Raw genomic sequence first — 5,114 nt, 5'->3', positions numbered from 1 at the left:
GATTCGGTGATTTCATTATTTTTCTGAGAAATAGAAATATTCAACATAGGTACACTTCTCAGAAGTTTTGAATCTTCAAAGTCAACAACTGCATTGCAGTATCCCATGTGCTAGAATAGTAAAGATGAATTGTTCAGCAAAAGGAATAGGCTTTACAGATATATAAATAATTTTTATCTTATTTTCATTTTCCCTTGTCTACAAATGTCAAGCACCAACATCCACTTTTATGTTTTAGACCTACATCACCTTGTTTGTCTTACTTCTTTGAAAAATAATGAACATTATTTCATCTTTATTTATTCTATTTACTCAGTGTGAACAGTTTCCAGATTGACTTAGTGATGTGGAAATGAACCTATGAGAAGTTAAACAATTAAAGTGTTAAATATAGGTGATTAATTTTCTTACTTTTTCTTTAAGTAAGCACACATTTTTCAATCAGTTCTTCAAGGAAGCTATGAATTTTAGGTTATTCAAATAGTTTTTCTGCATGCAGTGTGTCAAGTTCATATGCTGAAACTCAAGTGTTCAAATCACCCAAACAATAGAATTTTTAATGTATTTTTATTGATTTCAGAGAGAGAGGAAGGGGGAAGGGGAGAGAGAGAGAGAGAGAGACATCAGTGATGAAAGAGAATCATTGATCAGCTGCCTCCTGCAGCCCCCTACTGGGGATTGAACCCACAACCCTGGCATGTGCCCTTGACCAGGAATTGAGCCATGACCTCCTGGTTCCTAGGTTGATGCTTAACCACTGAGCAATGCCAGCCAGGCCAAATGATAGAATTTTAAATGGCAAGTACATTGTTTAGAAAATACAAATATTGTTTAACAAATGCTGTCAGGTTGTGGAGAAAAAGGAAACTTAGTACACTGCTGATGGGAATGCATACTGGTACAGTCACTATGAAAAACAGTATAGAGTTTCCTCAAAAAATTAAAAATGGAACTGCCATTTGACCCAATGATCCCACTTTTAGGAATGCTAAGACACCTGAAACACCAATCAGAAAGAATATATGCACCCCCATGTTCATAGCAGCACTATTTGCAATAGCTAAGATCTGGAAACAGCCCAAGTGCCCATTGGTAGATGAGTGGATAACGAAAGCTCTGGTACATTTACACAGTGGAATACTATATAGCTGTAAAAAAAGACAGATCTCTTACACTTTGAGACAACATGGAGAGACCTAGAAAGTACTATGCTAAGTGAAATAAACCGGTCAGAGAAATACAAATATCAAATAATCTCACTTATATGTGGTATCTAATGAACAAAATAAACTGACAAGATAAATTCAGAGACATGGAAGCATGCAACAGACTGAGAATTATCAGAGGGGAAGGGGGGAGTGAGAAGAGATTAACCAATGAATTTATATGCATATATGCAAAACCCATGGACTCAGACAATAGTGTGGTGAAGGCTTGGGGAGGGGATGGGAGTGGAGAAAAGGGGGCCAATAGGGGGACATCTGTAATACTTTAAACAATAAAGATAAATTTAAAAATAAAGAAGTAAAAAAATAATAATAAAAGAAAATAAAAAAGAAAATGGACTTGCCCTGGCAGGGTGGCTCAGTTGATTGGACTGTTGTCCCATACACCAGAAGGTTATGGGTTTGATTTTCAGTTGGGGCACACACCTAAATTGTGGTTTGATCCAAGGTTAGGGCACATATGGGAGGTGGCAGATCCATGTTCCTTTTTCACATCGAGATTTCTTTCTCTCTCGCTCTAAAAATCAATAAAATCATATCCCCAGGTGAGGATTTAAAAGATAAATAATTGAAAATAAAAGAAACTGGACTTTCTTGATGAACATTATTTTTTAATTTAAAAAAAATTAAATATTTTTATTGATTTCAGAGAGGAAGGGAGAGGGAGAGAGAGAGAGAAACATCAATGATGAGAGAGAATCATTGATTGGCTGCCTCCTGTACGCCCCCTACTGGGGATCGTTCCTACACCCAGGCATGTGCCTTTGACAGGAATTGAACCCGGGACCCTTCAGTCCACAGGCTGATGCTCTATCCACTGAGCAAAACCGAACAGGGCTTGATGAATATTATTGACTAAATAAATTTTTAAGTCTTAAGACCAACTCTAATAAAAATTATCTCTGATTTTGAGAGTTCTATGCTTTTTCATGGCATATATATTTTAACAGCTTTTTGAGATATGATTTACATATTGTACAATTTATTGATTTAACATGTAGAATTCAATTATATAATTTACAAAATGTATAATTCATTGATTTAACACATAGGATACAATTATTTTCACATATTCATAGAGTTATACACCCATCATCACAATCAGTTTAATATTTTTACCATCCCCAAAAGAAACCCTGTCACTCCCCATTTTCCTTGTTCCCTCAGCCCTTGGCAATCACTAATATACTTTATCTCTCTATGGATTTGCCTATTTGAAGCATGTCATATACATAGAGTCATATAATATGTAGCCTTTTGTGTCTGGCATAATGTTTTCAAGTTTAATCTGTGCTATCACAGGTATAAATACTTTATTTCTTTTTAATCACAAATAATATTCAATTGAATGAATATTACATATTTTAATTATGCATTCATCAAATGATTGACATTTGGATTGTTTCCACTTCTTGGGTATTATAAGTAAGTTTGTATGAACATTCATGTACAAATTTTTGTGTGGATGTATATTTTTATTAACCAGGCATATATCAAGGAGAGGAACATGGCAACTCTATGTTTATTTCTTTTAGTAACTGCAAAATTGTTTTTCAAAACAACTGTACCATTTTACATTTCTACAGACAATGTATGAGGGTTGTGATTTCTGCACATCCTTGCCAACACTCATTATTGTACATCTTTTTTTAACTCAAGCCATCCTAATAAATGTGAAGTGTTATTTTCTTGTGTTTTTTATTTGTGTGTCCCTAATGATTAATGATATTAAGCATCTTTTCATGTGCTTTTTGCCATTTGTATATCATCTTTGGTGAATCTATTCAAATACTCTGCCATTTTTTATTGTGTTATCTGCCTTTTTATTATACACTAGAGTCCTGGTGCACAAAAATTCATGCGGTTGGGGAGGTCCCTCAGCCCAGCCTGCACCCTCTAGCAATCCGGGACCCTTTGGGTAGGGTCCTTAGGCCTGGTCTGAGATAAGGTCCTATAGGGGCTTTTCTTCCCCCCCGGTTTCTGGCAGCTGGCCCTGCCTTTGCCGCTGCCACTGCTTGCCATCTGTGCAGTGCTCCCCCCCTCCTCTGCCACTGGTGGCCTCCCTCTGCAGGCGACAAGCGTGGGGTGTTATTGCTTGGCTGGCCTGTGCCTCCCTCTGCGTGGCGATTGCCACAGTGTCGCTGGCCAGTAGTCTTGGCCTCCCTCTGTGGGATGATAGATGGCCAGGCCCCCAGATTGATCACCCCACAGAGGGAGGCCCCGCCCACCTGCTGTGCTACTGGCCAGATAGCCTGAGCCTCCCTCTTTTTCTTTTAAGTAAGAGTAATGTTTACTGAGCGATATAGAACTGAGTACTATGAAGGGTTTACCAGGATGGAAATGCACCACATCCCCGCCCCTGCCACCCTCAACACCCAGAGACTACAGTACTTAGAAGTTACTGCTGAATATCTGTTCATAACAAACAAACCATAGCATATTTATGCTGTATCACATCGAGTGATTATAGAAATCCATTTATATATCGCTTGTATAAAATATTTTTTTGTAAAAATTATTTTTTAAAAAAAGGAAAGTATAAAAAACATGTGCAGTTGAAAGCCCTGCCAGGACAACCAGTCTAAACATTCAGTGAGTATGTGCTTTGGAGGGGTGCCCATACCTCGTGTCTACAGCAACTCCAGAAGGTCTGGCGAGGGTGCGCCCTGGCTGCCACTCTGAGCAGGACTGAGCTGGACCACAGTGGATGGGTACAGCAGGGCCTGGCACTGTGCCTTTCTCCAGCCTTGCATCAGGATCAAGGTGAGGGTCAGGGTCAGGGCTGGGGGCAGGCAGGTTGCAGTTTCACTCTGAGTTCCATACTAATTTTGTTTGCAACTCATGACTTTTCCTGGCTGCTTGGATGTCCTTTGGGTAGGTGCGCTGGTGGAGAGGCTGGAGAAGTGCCCATAGCTGTCTCGTTGGCCGTCTCTCCAGCCCGGCCCCAGGCAGAACAGACTCCCCTCAGGATTACTTTGGTCTCAGCGCTTGGTCCTGGGTTTCATCAGCCTGGGTTTCTTCCCCTGGTGTGGCTGATCTGAGTTTCACAAAAAAGCCTGGCGGATGCTGGCTGTGCTGAGCCTCATTGAAGAGTTTTTTTTTTATGCAGCAAGGAAGAGCCCTCTCGGAACCCTTCTCCTCCTCCCTCTCCCCATCTCCTCCTCCTCATTCTCCTCCTCCTCCTCCCAGCCCATGGTCACTTCTTCTCTAGCTGCTCCAGCAGAGGGTTGCCTTCTGAGTCGGGGGTCTTAATGCTGTCGGTCCTAACGATGCAGGTGGGGTGATGCCGGTTGAGCATCAGGATGAGCTGCTGCCGCTACTGTTTCAGCTCCTCCATCTGGGTTTTCAGCTCCGCATTTATGAGCCCCAGCCACTCAGATTCTCGCTGCAGAAACTCCTTCTGCTCCTTCTTCTTGTTCCGGCATCAGGCTGCCCCCACTTTGTTCTTTTCCTGGTGCCTTTTCCTCCACTCCTATTCCTTGTTGAGCTTACTTTTCACAGGTTGAGGCCTCTTGCCCAGTTTCACCTCCAGGAGGCGCAAAGGGGCGATCATGATCCCAATGTTGTGGATGTCAGCTTATTTCAGCTCCTAAGCAGTCAGGGCCGAGCCCTGGCAGAGAGCCCGCAGTCATGGAAGGGTCCAGGATCTGCCCAGGCATCATAGCAGGAGTGACAGTCCAGCCCTACAGAAGCCTCAGGCAGAGGTGGCAACCCTGGGGCTTGGGCTAGGCTGCAGGCGCCAGCCCCGCCCTGCAGTATCCACCACCACCAGCGCCTCCCTTTGCAGCTGCTGAGCATCCCTCCAGCAGGCTGTGGTGGGCGGCCTGGGTCTCCCTTTTTGAGGCGATCAATCCTGGGGCCTTGCCTGCCTGCCTCATCACCCCTAAC

At 42.5% G+C, this 5,114-nt stretch overlaps 1 pseudogene; it reads right to left on the bottom strand.

Moving 5' to 3' along the window:
• Positions 1-4,422: 4,422 nt before the first annotated feature.
• LOC102242019 lies at positions 4,423-4,912 on the bottom strand (annotated as a pseudogene).
• Positions 4,913-5,114: the final 202 nt, after the last annotated feature.

Source organism: Myotis brandtii, unplaced genomic scaffold, assembly GCF_000412655.1.
Source record: "Myotis brandtii unplaced genomic scaffold, ASM41265v1 scaffold598, whole genome shotgun sequence".
NCBI classification, from domain to species: domain Eukaryota; kingdom Metazoa; phylum Chordata; class Mammalia; order Chiroptera; family Vespertilionidae; genus Myotis; species Myotis brandtii.
Note: the sequence above shows the minus strand (reverse complement) of the source record. Positions and strands in the feature narration are given on the sequence as shown.